Here is a 12845-nt window from a genome sequence, read left to right on the forward strand (position 1 = left end):
ACCACGGTTTCTGAGCAACCCTATAACTCATTGCCATTAAGTCGATTCTGACACATAGTGACCGTGTAGGACAGAGTGGAACTGCCCCAGAGAGTTTTGAGGAGCACCTACTGGATTTGAACTGCAGACCTTTTGGTTAGCAGCCGTAGCTCTTAACCACTACGCCACCAGGGTTTCCAAGCAACCCTATAGCACTCCCTATTTTAGCCCTTGAAGGCCTTGGACGGTCATCCAGTGGCTTGGGTCTGTGTTAAGGGTGCCCAGCCACCTATGCTGTACTTCTGACTCTAGTAGCCGTCTCGAGGCAGTCCCGTTTGTCCGTCTGGGTATAAGGAGTTGGGCACTAGTAGTAGGATCTCCGTAAGCCTGATGTTGCTTGTTGTTCTTGTTGTTAGTTGCCCTTGGATGATTCTGACTCATGGTAACCCCATGAGTTACAGAGTAGGACTACTGCATAGGGTTGCTGATGAACCTGAATCTGCCATGAGAGGTTTACAGCTTTTCTCTGTACATACAGAATGGAATAGTCAGTGTTCTTAACAGCTGCTGTGATCAGCCTTCAGCTGCTGGAAAATTTAAGTACCTGGAACGACGAAATTTTTAAAAGATTCTAAATAAACCTTATTGTGAGCCTCATTTAGTTACTTTGATATTATGATTATCATAACATATGTTGTCATTTAATTTTATTAATACCGAATAATGGTTTAAATTGTGATTGTCCCTTTACTTCGTTGAATTATTGAAGGTCTTGAATTTTTCAATGATGGCTTTAAAGAAAATGGTGAAAGTCTTCAAATATGTTTTTAACTAGTTGGTTGAAACCTACCTAGATATTTTAAGATGCTGAATCAAATTTCTTGGTCTCTTGTAAACTTTATTTGTAAATAAAGTCATAAAATAGTTAACTACATCAGATTAACTATGCTGCTGATAAGACAGCGTCTTCATGTGAATGTTGGAATTGGGCCTTGGTTTTTTATTGAAGTGCTTGAATTTTTAGCTTCTAATCATTTTTTTCTTTTTTTTAATCATTTTACTGAAATTTTTTTCATTTTAGTTTAAGTGGAGGACGTTTTTTATTTTTACCATTTAATTATTTTCATAGTGAAGGGTTGTGATTTCTCTGAGAAATTTTCTCCCTTTTTTTTGTATAATCCCATTCGTATGAAATGCCCAGAATAAGCGAATCTGTGGAAGAAGAAAGTAGACTAGTGGTTGCATAGGACTAGGGTAGGGGGAAGTGTAGCTGCTAATGGGTATGGGGTTTCTTTTTTGGGTGATAGAAGATGTCCTAAAATGCCTTGTGGTGTTGGTTGCACAGCTCACTGAATAGACTAAAAGCTATTGAATTGTACCCTTTACATCGGTAAATTGTATGGCATGTGAATTCTATATCAGTAAACCTGCTATTCAGAAAGCATGGTGAGAGTTGAAAATTTGGATGAAAGGGATGACTTTGTTTCTTTTTTAGGAGCACATAACCAAAACTTATTAGAGAAAAAAAAACTCAAATTGTCCAATAATCATAAGAAAAGTTGAATACATTTTCAAATAACTTCCTTTAAAAATGGTTCTGGCCCGTGTGTCTTAGCGGAGCTGCGGGTGGGGGTGGGCACAGGCAGGAGGAGGCAAGTCCTAGCAGAACTCCAGTGCTGTTGAAAGTGTTAAAAAAAACCAAAACCCACACCCATTGCCATCCAGTCAATTCTGACTCATAGCGGCCCTATAGCACAGAGTAGAACTGCCCCATAGGGTTTCCAAGGAGCACCTGGTGGATTCGAACTGCCGGCCTTTTGGTTAGCAGCCGTGGCACTTAACCACTATGTGGCCAGGGTTTTTTAAAAAGATGGGAAATTTTCCAGTTATTTTTTTTACCAAGGAAGCATAACCCTGATACCAAAAACTTGACAGAGCACACCACACGCACACGCACCGCCCAAACACAGACCGATCTCACCTGTGAGTAAAAACGTAAAAGTCCTAAATGAACTAGCAAAGTAGATATTAACCATGCCTGATTACTTTTTTTCATGTTTCTCCCCTCCGTTAGCTTTAGTCTCTCCTTATGGAACCGTTATTAGTTAAATGTTGAACTTCTTGGGTTGGTCCACTATCTTTTATGTTTTATCTTCTTTCTCAAGTTTTACACCTTTCTTTTTTTTTACTCTGTGTTCTAGGAGATTTCCTCATTGTTTCCAGCCCTTCTATTAAATTTTAATTTTGGCAGACAGGGTTTAAATGGTTCCAAGAACTTTTTTTTCTTTTTCTGATGGTTCCATTTTCACAGATTGTGTGTGTGTGTGTGTGTGTGCACGTGCACGTGCACACATGTGCTTGCATGAGCATACCTGTGTGTAAAATGTTGAATGCCTGGAGTTGAGTGTGGGGAAGACATTCCATGGATTTTCAGTTGTTCTTTGCTGCTCATTCGTATACCTGCTGGCTCAGAAGTTGTCACTTTTCTGTCATTCTGCAAGGTAGACCAGTTCTCTGTGCTGTTTAGACCCTTCCTAAGAATCCCCAGTGGCAGTTTTGCTGTGGTGCTGTTCTTCAGTAATCTTTCATACTTTTATTTGCATCTTTTAAGTATTTGCTACAAGCTTTAGGTGCTGATTTCACATACTTTCTGCCCCTTCCTTATTTTCTCTGCTCTCATGATGTCATTTATCATTTTCTTGGGATTCCATTGTAGAATTTTACACAAGGAATAAAGTGTTTGAAATCATTATAAATTTTTAAGGAAAAATTTCAGACATACCCAGAAATAGAGAATACTGTAATGAGCCTCCAAGTACCACCCATCATCCGGTCGACAAGTTGTCAATACATGGCCAGTCGTTATCCATACCCGTATATAACGTGAAGCTTCTTTTTGAAAAACAGTCCCAGTGCCATTACTGTACATAAAATAATTAACCCTTAGTATTAAATATATATTTTTTTATTTATTAAATATTCAGTGTTCGAATTTCCTCAGTTATTTCATAAATATTCTTTTACAGTGAGTTTGTTTGAATCTGTGTTCAAACAAGGTTCAACACCGCAGTTGGTTGATACGTCTCTTAAGGCTCTGTACATCTGTAAGGGTTCTCCCTCTCTCCCTTTTGTCCCACCTCCACTTGCTGTTTATTTGAAGACATAGGTCATCTGTCAGGTAGACTGTTCCCCTATACTAGCTTTTGTTGATTGCATTGTCATGGTATTTTTATGTTTTGGTTATTAATGTTTCTGTACTGGCTGTGTTTTCTGAAAATTGTTTTGGCAGTTTGGTCAGAATCTGTTTTTTTCCTGGTGTTTTTGGTATGAGTTTTAATAGGTGGTGTTATGTATTTCTGTGATTGTTTGTCTTGGTGATATTACTGTTCATCAGTGGACTCAGATGTCATTCATCTTTTTATGAAGTTCCCACGAGCCTGTTACTTAACGGTTTCAGGAGCCATTGCTCCAAATTGACTTTTTTTTTTTTAATTGTGATAAATAGACATGTAACAAGACATTAGCACTACAACACTCTTCACATGTACAATCCCGTGACATTAATTGTGTTTATCGCGTTGTTCAACCATCACCCTTACTGTCTCCCAATTAGCCTGTCACCCTTAACCCAAGCTCAGTGTTTCTAGGCAGTGAGTCTCCCTCTCCCCTTCCCTTTCACCTGCCCCTCGTGGCCACAGATAAACTTTGGTCTTTACACACATGTCTATTCTAGATATTTCAGATAGGTGGAATCATATAATATTTGTCCTTTTATATTTGACTTATTTCACTCATCGTAATGTTTTCAGAGTTCATCCATGTTGTGACATGTATCAAGACTTCATTTCTCTTTATGGCTGAGTAATATTTCATTGTGTGAATGTACCACATTTTGTTTATCCATTCATCCGTTGATGGTCATTTAGGCTGTTTCTACCTTTAGACTGTTGTGAATAATGCTGCAATGACCACGGGTGTACAAATGCCTGTTGGCGTGTCTGTTTTCAATTCTTTGGGGTATATACCTGGGAGTGGAATAGCTGGATCATATGATAATTCTATGTTTAACTTTTTGGAGAACTGTCAAACCGATTTCCACAATGGCTATACCATTTCACAATACCACCAGCAATGGATGAGGGTTCCAGTTTTCTCCAAATCCTCGCTAAACCTGTTGTTTTCCATTTTTGTTTGCTTTTTAATCATAACCATCTTAGTGAGTTTGAAGTGCTATCTTATTGTGGTTTTGATTTACATTGCTCTAACTGCGCATCTTTTCACGTGCTTGTTGGCCATATGTGTTCCTTCTTGGTGAAATGTCTGCTCAAGTTCTTTGTTTTTTTTTAATTTTCCTTTAGGTGAAAGTTTACAGCTTAAGTTAATTTCTCATACAAATATTTATACACATATTGTTATGTGACCCCATTTACTACCCCTGTAATGTCACCACACATCCCTCCTTTCCACCTTGGGTGTCCATTCAACCAGCTCCTATCCCTTTCTGCCCTCTCATCCCGCCTCTGGACAGGAGCTGCCCGTCTAGTCTCGTGTATCTACTAGAACTAAGAAGCACACTCTTTACGAGGCTTTGCTTGCTTTTTGATTGGGTTGTTTGTCTTCTTGTTAAGTTGGAGGAGTTCTTTATATACCTTGAATATTAAACCCTTATCAGGTACCCCAATTTTTTTTCTGAGTCTGTAGGTTGTCTTTTCACTTTGATGGTAAAGTCCTTTGATAATAAAAGTTTTTAATTTTCATGAGGTCTCATTTATTCATTTTGTTTTTTGTTGTTTGCTTTTCTGGTGTTATGTCTAAGGATTTGTTGTTAAAAACTAGGTCCTGAAGCGTTACCCCTATGCTTTCGTCTTAAGAGTTTTATGGTTTTAGTTCTTATATTTAGGTCTTTGATCCATTTTGAGTTAGTTTTCATGCATGGTGTGAGATATGGGTCCAGGTTCATTCTTTTGTTTGTAGAAATCCAGGTGTCCTAGCACCATTTATTAAAGAGACTATTCTTTCCCCCATTGAATGGACTTTAGCACCTTTGTCCAGATTAATCGATCATAGATGTACAGATTTGTTTCTCAATTCTCAATTCTATTCCATTGGTCTCTATGTCTGTCATTATACCAGTACCAGACTTTGGATTACTGTAGCTTTGTAATATGTTTTGAGATCAGGAAGTGTGAGTCCTCTTAGTTTGTTCTTCTTTTTCAAGATTGCTTTGGTTTTTCTGAGCCCCTTGCCAAATTACTTTTTAAGAGAATTGCATTGTCTACTTTATAGAGATAGATTTGGAAGGAGGCCAAGGACGGAAGACAGGAGAGCAGTTAAGAGATTGTTGTAATATATAGACAAAGATGATATTGGTCTGATCTTAGATTACAAGTGGCAGCCTAGGTAAAGAGAAATAGGTGGATTTGAGATTTAACTTGGAGTTACATGTACATGAACTGTGGGTAGATTGTCTGTGTTGGTCAGAGGGGCTCCCACTCATGAGCTTCAGCAGCTCAGTAGGTGGTGATGTAATTTACTGAGATGGGGAAAGCATTAAGGAGAACAGGTTTAGAGATGGCTGTTGGTGTTATCTATGTTAAATTAGAAATGCCTTTCCGCTATCCATCAAGGAAATGTGTAGTAGGCAGTTGTGGATATACAGGCCTGGCACTCAGAGATAATCTAGGCTAGAGACTAACATTTGAGAGTTTGTAGCATACAGATGAGGTTTAAAACCATTGAGAACGGATGAGGCCATTTAGAGACTGTGTAATCTGGGGAGGAGGATATTCAACACTTAGTGGTTGGGTAGAGGACCAGGAAGAGTCTCTGGGTGGTATGAATGGTTAAGCTTCTGTTAGTGGCCAAAAGGTTGGCAGTTTGAACTCACTTAGAGGCACCTCGGAAGACAGGCCTTGCCATCTGCTTCTGAAAGGTCATAGCCTTGGAAACCCTATGGAGCAGTTCTGCTGCACACACGGGGTCACCAGGAGCAGGAATCGACTGTAGCAACTAGCAACAACAGGAGGAGCCAACACAAGAGACCGAGCTGGAGGGGCCTGTGAAAGCAGAGGAAAGCCAGGGGCAGTGTCCCATTGCAGAAGCACAAAGTCTGGAGTGCTAACAACTAAAACTTGTAGAGTTTGCTGAGACACTCATGCTGCAGTAGTTTAGGCATTATCGTTTCCTGACCTCAGTCACTGGTTTAGCTCTTAGACATGACTGTGGTCACTGCTGGAAATGAAAGAGCATGAAACAGCTCACAAATCCAGAGTCCTCTTGCTCATTGTTTTCACAAGAAGGAAGGATACAGCTTCCAGTGAAAAGAGGAACTTTGGTATAAGAATCTACTTAATATAGGAAATGAATTGTATTTTGTGCATGAGAAGCTACGATATCGGGGATTCTCTCACGGGTTTCTGCTGAAGAAAAGCCACACAAAATGAATTTATTTTCTGAGTTGTGGTATAAAGTTTTGACTTGGTCTTTTGTCTGCCATGTAAGATGAAGTCATTTTTCATCCTTTATATGAATTCAGAAGCAGAAATTTCAGGGTTTGGAATATATATACCAACAAAAGTGAAGTGGAAAGTTTAAAAAGCCATTTGAATATATGGTTTTCCTTCGAAGAGGGGGAAGAAGCTTAGTTAAGAAAACAAATCCAAAACTCCTTGTCTGAAACCTTGAGGACAGTTGAGCTTTGAACTCAGATGTGTCAGGTTTTAGATACATACACGGTTATATGCCATATAGATGTGTCAGGTTTTAGATACATACACGGTTATATGCCATATACCACGTAGCGACTCCAGTCTGGGGCAGCACCTTATAATCAATCAAATGCAGGTAAATGTTTTGCAGTTAATGCAAATTTACACTGAGTTGAATAGATAAAGACCGTTAATAGCTTCATGGCAGTTCACATCATGTGTTGCCATAAACTGAGTTCAGATTTTGCCACCAAATGAGTTTAAAAACACGAAACAAAAACTTGATTTTCAGAGCTTTTTGGATTTCAGACACGCAGGTATGTGACTGTGGACCTGTAGTATCTCAGTGCTTGCTGAGGAGGGTTCCACATGTTAATGAAAGTTAGTGAAAGGCTGTAAGTTAAGACCCTTACTTGGGCTTCTTTTCTTCCCCTCCTGTTTGCTCCTCCCTCTTTCTTCCTGTCCCCTTTCTCTCTCCCTTCTCCTCCTCCTCTTTTTCCATCTCCTCTTCCTTTTCTTAGCCTTCATTTCCTCTTCTCTCTCTTCCTCTCCTTTTTCCATCTCTTCCTCCTCCTTTGATCTCATCTCCTCCACCTTTTCTGTTTATGTCTCCTCTGTTTTTCTGTCCTCCTCCCGTCTCCTCCATCTCATCCTCCTCCATCTCCTCCCCCTTTTCTGTTTTTCTCTCCTCCTCCTCCTGTCTCCATCTCCTCCTCCTCTTCTATTTATATCTCCTCTGTTTTTCTTACCTCCTCCCCATCTCCTCCATCTCCTTCTCCTTTTTTACCTCCATCATTTCTTCCTCCTCTCCGTTTCCTCTCTTCATCTTCTCCATCATCTCTGTCTCCTCTTCCTCCCCTTCTCCATCTTCTCCATCATATAATTAGCCGCTGTAGCCTCCTCATTTTATTAGCTTCTGTCCTCTATTACTTTTTAATGTTTGTCTTTAGTTTCCTTACTCAGCCATAGTATTGTCTTGTTGAAACAATGGAGTGAAAATGGAAGTGTCAGCATAGTTACAATTTACTATTGGGTTTCTGTGTTTGATCCTTCTTTAGTTTATTCAGTAAATATTAGAGCACCTACTATTTTTATCCTAGGTGATTTCTATTGATTTATCTTCCACTTTACTAGCGATCCCTTGAGCTGTTATGCCTGGCCACTGAATTTAAATTTCAGTTACTGTATTTTCATTTCTAGAAGTTCTGTTTGGTTATTTAAGAAATCTATGCCACTCTTTGTAATTTTCCTGATCCCTGACACTGTTTTTTTTTTTTTTTTTTTAATTTTTTCAACATGAGCATTTTACAGTCTGTATTTTATCTGATAATTCTAGGATTTGAGGTAGACCTGTTTCTGTTGTCTACTTCTTTGTATTTGTTCTTGCTCATGGTGTCTTGTTTCCTGTTACGCCTAGTAACCTTTGGAAAGTTATTTGTGGGAATAATTTGAAGCCAGAGACCTATTTCTAGAGGGATTTTGCATTTGCTTTGGCTGTTGCTTGGTAGTACTACTAGTCTGAACCCACTGAGTGTAAAAGCTTGAGTCTCTCTGGAATGCTTAAGCAGTTGACCCTAAATGAAGTGGTCAATTTGTTTACTTCTTTGTTGCTCTCTTTTGAGAAAAGTTTGAAAAAGAATAGATTGTAGTAAGGACTTAAACTTTTGGTTCACTTTGACCTTGAGGGCGTAGTAACTTGATATAACAGCATTTGGTGGGAAGGGTCTCCTGTTAGACTGTACATTTTGTGGGTTTTGAATTCTATTCCCTTGCCCCACAAAGCTTTCAGAAAGAAGTTCAAATATACCAGTTTTATCCTTGTATTTCCTATTATCTTGTCTTAGCCATTTATTGCTTTTAAGAAGGTTTTTAAAAATACGCATTTTATCCAGTGTTTATAGTTGTTTGTCTTCAGAGTTTTGTTTCAGATAACCTGGTAATGCTTATACTAAAGACCTAAAGTCTCCCTACAAAGATTTTGTTCCTGATGTTGGGGAGATTTTGTTCCAGATGTTGGGGAGATAGCAGTGGGCAAAATAGAAGTCTCCACCCTGTAGATCATGTATTTCAGTGGGAAGAGACAGATGAACCAAAGAAGTAAAATACGTAGATGGTAAGTGCTAGGGAGAAAAATAAAGCAGGGAGGTAGGAATGGGTACATCAGGATTGTCAGGGTCTTGGTAAGTTTGTGGTTTTAGTGTCCAGAGAAGACCTTAGTAAGAAGGTAACAGTTCAATAAAGATCTGAAGGAGGTGAGTGAACTAGCAGTGTGGATATGGAGAGGAAGGGCATTCCAGGAAGAGGGAGCGAGTGCAGAGGCCCTGGCATGAGTCACAGCCAGGAGCCCAGGATGACCAGTGTAGAGAGAAAGATGGGGAATGAGTAGGAGATAAAGTTAGAGAGACCTGGGGGATTGCTGAGATCTCTAAGACCTTAGAGTGCTGGTAGGCCTCTATATGGAGTCATAGGAGGATTTTGAGCAGTGATTGATATGACTGTTCAACTCAGGATGCTGTGTTGAAAGTGAACTCTAAAGAGGCAAAGGTGGGAAGCAGGGAGAGGAGGTAGTTGGCTATGACAGTTACCCTGGCATTATCCTAGGTTACAGCATGAACAATACAAAGTTGCTGCCCTTAAGAAGCTTGCAGTCCTCTCATAAAAATCAGTGTCTGTTGTTTCACGAAGTGGTAGGTGCTAGGGAGAAAAGTAATTGAGGTTTGTTCTAATATACCTATTAAGAATATATTTTTGAGCCAAGAGTGTTTATAACCTCTATATAAATTGTAAAACAGATTTTTTGATTCTAGAGCCTGTGATGATGAATTAGCTTTATGAATTCTTGTAGGTTGGGAGTGGGTTAAAATTTATTTCCCTTATGTTTGTAGATTTGTCTGTTTATCCTTTTAGTTCTTCAAATTTTGCCTTATATACCTTATGTATTGGGTGCATAAAAATTTGAGGTTGTGATTTCTTCCCGTTGGTTGCTTTATCATTATTATTTCTCTTTAGTAATGCTTCTTGAAGCTGCTTTGTTTGAAATTAGTAAGGAGCCCTGGTAGCGCTGTGGTTAAGCGCTCGGCTGTGAACCAAAAGGCCGGCAGTTCGAACCTACCAGCCGCTCAGCAGGAGAAAGATGTGGCCCTCTGCTGCCGTAAAGGTTACAGCCTTCGAAACCTTATGGGGAGTTCTGCTCTGCCCTTCAGGGTTGCTGTGAGTCGAAATTTACTCAGCGGCAGTTGGTGTGTGTGTTTAGAGCTACCCCAGCTTTCTTTTAGTTTAGTGTCAGCCACGGCCTACCTTTCACTAACATTTTACTTTTTACCAGTTGCCATCAAGTTAATTCCAACTCACGGTGACCCAGTGTGTGTGAGTAGAACTGTGCTCCACAGGGTTTTCAGTGACTGATTTTTTGGGGAAGTGAACCTCCAGGCTTTTTTTCTGAGGTACTTCTGGGTGGACTGGAACCGCTAACCTTTTAGTTAGCAACCAAACGTGTTAACTATTTGTACCACGGAGGGCCTTTTTAACCTGGTATGATCTTATACCACATTTAAGCAGCCTATATATTTTTTTCTAATCTTGGTCTTTTGCTTGGAATATTTAGTTCACTCAAAGTTGAGGTAATTACGGACATTGTATTTTATTTTGTATTTATTTTATTATTTTATAATTTATTCTGTTTCTCCATGTTTTATATCTCGTTTTGTATTCTTTCCTATTTTCAATTAATCAGAAACTTTTATTATATTATTTCTCTTCTATTAGTCTACTTATGTTTACTTTTACTGTTCTTTTAGTAGTTACCCTGGAGCAAGGTTTGACAAACTATTGTCTACAGGCCATATCCAGTTGCCCTCTTGTTTTTTTAAATAAAATTTAATTGAGACACAGCCACGCCCGTTTGTTAACATTTTTTATCACTGTTTTCATGCTACAGTGGCATAATTGAGTAGCTGCACAGTCAGTCAGTATATATGTGAACCTGCAGAGCCTAAAATATTTGTTGTATGGCCCTTTACAGAAAAAATTTGCCAGCCCCTGCCCTAGGGCTAAAACCAAAAAACCAAACCTGTTGCCATCAAGTGATTCCAACTCCTGTTGACCCTATAGGACAGGGCAGAACTGCCCCATAGGGTTTCCAAGGAGGGGCTGGTAGATTCAAATTACCGACCTTTGGTTAGCAGCCGAGCTCCTAACCACTGCGAGTGGTTCTCAAACTTGAGCGTGCAGCAGAACCACCTAGAGGGCTTGTTAGCACACAGACTGTGAGCCCCCATCCCCATGGTTTCTGATGCAGGTTTGTGTTGGGACCAGGTGATGCTCAGCTGCTGGCCTGGGAACCACCCTTTGGGTACCACGCCCCTAGAGGTTATGATATGCATCTTTGACTTATTACAAACTAAATTAGTATGTTTACTACTTCCCCAGTAATGCTGAAAGCCTTAGAACCCTTTAACTTTGTTTGCTTACCTCTGAGAAGCACTCTCTTACAGTAATCTCAAATGGGAAACAGCCCAAATGCCAGTCAGCAGTAGAATGGATATTAATAAATCATCGTACATTTCATATGCTAAGAAACTATACAGCAATGAAAATGAGTGTATCTTCCAAACATACTGAATGAAAAGAAGCTGGACACCTAGTACATATTGCACGAACCAACTACGTTAAGACTAGTTACCTTTAAGCAGGAGATGGTAACTGGGGGTCATGAGGGTGCTTACATGATGCTGTTAATCTGTTACTGCCCTGGATTCTGGTGACGCTGGCGTATTTATTCTGTGAAATTTCATTGAGTTATGTTATGATTTGTATACTTTTCTCTGGTCTATTCTGACAAAAAGTTAAAAATTAATTTCCTGGTAGTTTGAGAATGTTAAGAGTTATTTTTTTTGTTTGTTTGTTTTAATGGTAGGGAAGTTTACTCTTTCAATTCTTGTGTGTTGGATCAGGCAGCTGATTTGCAAAGGGAATGCTATTTCCACGGGAACTTCTGGCTACTCTGTGTTTCACTGCCTGTCTTTCCGTGGGGTTTGTGTGTCTACGCTGTCTCTCACCTTATTTTTATTTTTATATGTTGGTGGCAAAAAAGTTTATTTGGGAATTGTATTAATGTTTTAACAGTCTATTTAAGCCATAGGTTTATAAGCCCACTATTTTATCCAAGCTGGCTCCTTGATAGTGTTATGCAAAAAAAAAAAAAAATTTTTTTTAACTAGAAGATACTTCTATTTCCTGTAACTTGTGCTATTTAAGAAAAACACTTGCTGAAATGGAATGTGGCTTTATGTTAGAGTGTCTCTTTGATTTTTTTCCCCCCAGTAAATAAAAGTGTTAAAACTTGTTTGGTGTATTTTCTTTCAAATATATTTAATAGTTGGATTTAAGGATGCTTTTGGAGGGACAGTTCCGTTCTAGGTGATTCAGGTATTTGCACAGGTAAGGGGGCAGAAAGAAGAGGGGAGAGAGATCCCTGCATATTGGTCTGAAGCCTCTGCTAAGGCTGCGTCTCTGCCTCTCCCATCTTGTTTGTCATGGTTGGCTTCTGCAGGGTCCTAGAGAAAACCAGCTTCTCACAAGAGAAGAGTGAAATGCGTACATCTTGTAAGGGGTGTGTGTGTGTGTGTTTCATTTATATGCAAGGAGATGATACTAGTGTGGATAGAAGCCTCGTAAAAGGAGCTTTATTGAATATTGTAGAGTCATTTACGAGAAGAAAATGGTTCAGCTTCGTTTCCATGGCCTAAATAAACAGCATAGTCAGAGTTAATTATGCACAGTAATGAGCACCGTGATACTCCGTGCTTTACTGATGCAATAGTAATCGCCCCTGCAGAATATTGCATAAAACCTTCTTTTTTTTCCTTCCCTATCTGCGTAAATTTTGATGTGAATTAAAAAAGAGAAGACAGATTGAGGTTTACAAACCTTCAGTATTTCGCACCGTCGGGTTTTCTGGAGAACCAGGATTGTAGCGGCATGGAGAATTTTTTAGCTGCATGGAGAATTTTTACCTTTCGCCTGGCGGTAGCTGCCATGGGATGATGTCACCTTGTCGCTGATTGGCTGTTGCAGCACCTAGGGCAGGGAAGAGAAAGAAAAATGCCGGCACGAGCCTCACTGGTGGCTCTGTGGCCGTTTCTGCCCATTTTTGATAGA

At 39.5% G+C, this 12845-nt stretch overlaps 1 protein-coding gene across 3 annotated transcripts in view; it reads left to right on the forward strand.

Annotated features, from left to right (window-relative positions):
* The window catches only part of CLASP2 (cytoplasmic linker associated protein 2), a 187083-nt gene that overhangs the window by 56527 nt on the left and 117711 nt on the right, over positions 1-12845 (forward strand). The window lies entirely within an intron of this gene.

The sequence above is a fragment of the Elephas maximus genome, chromosome 27 (genome assembly GCF_024166365.1).
Source record: "Elephas maximus indicus isolate mEleMax1 chromosome 27, mEleMax1 primary haplotype, whole genome shotgun sequence".
NCBI lineage: Eukaryota > Metazoa > Chordata > Mammalia > Proboscidea > Elephantidae > Elephas > Elephas maximus.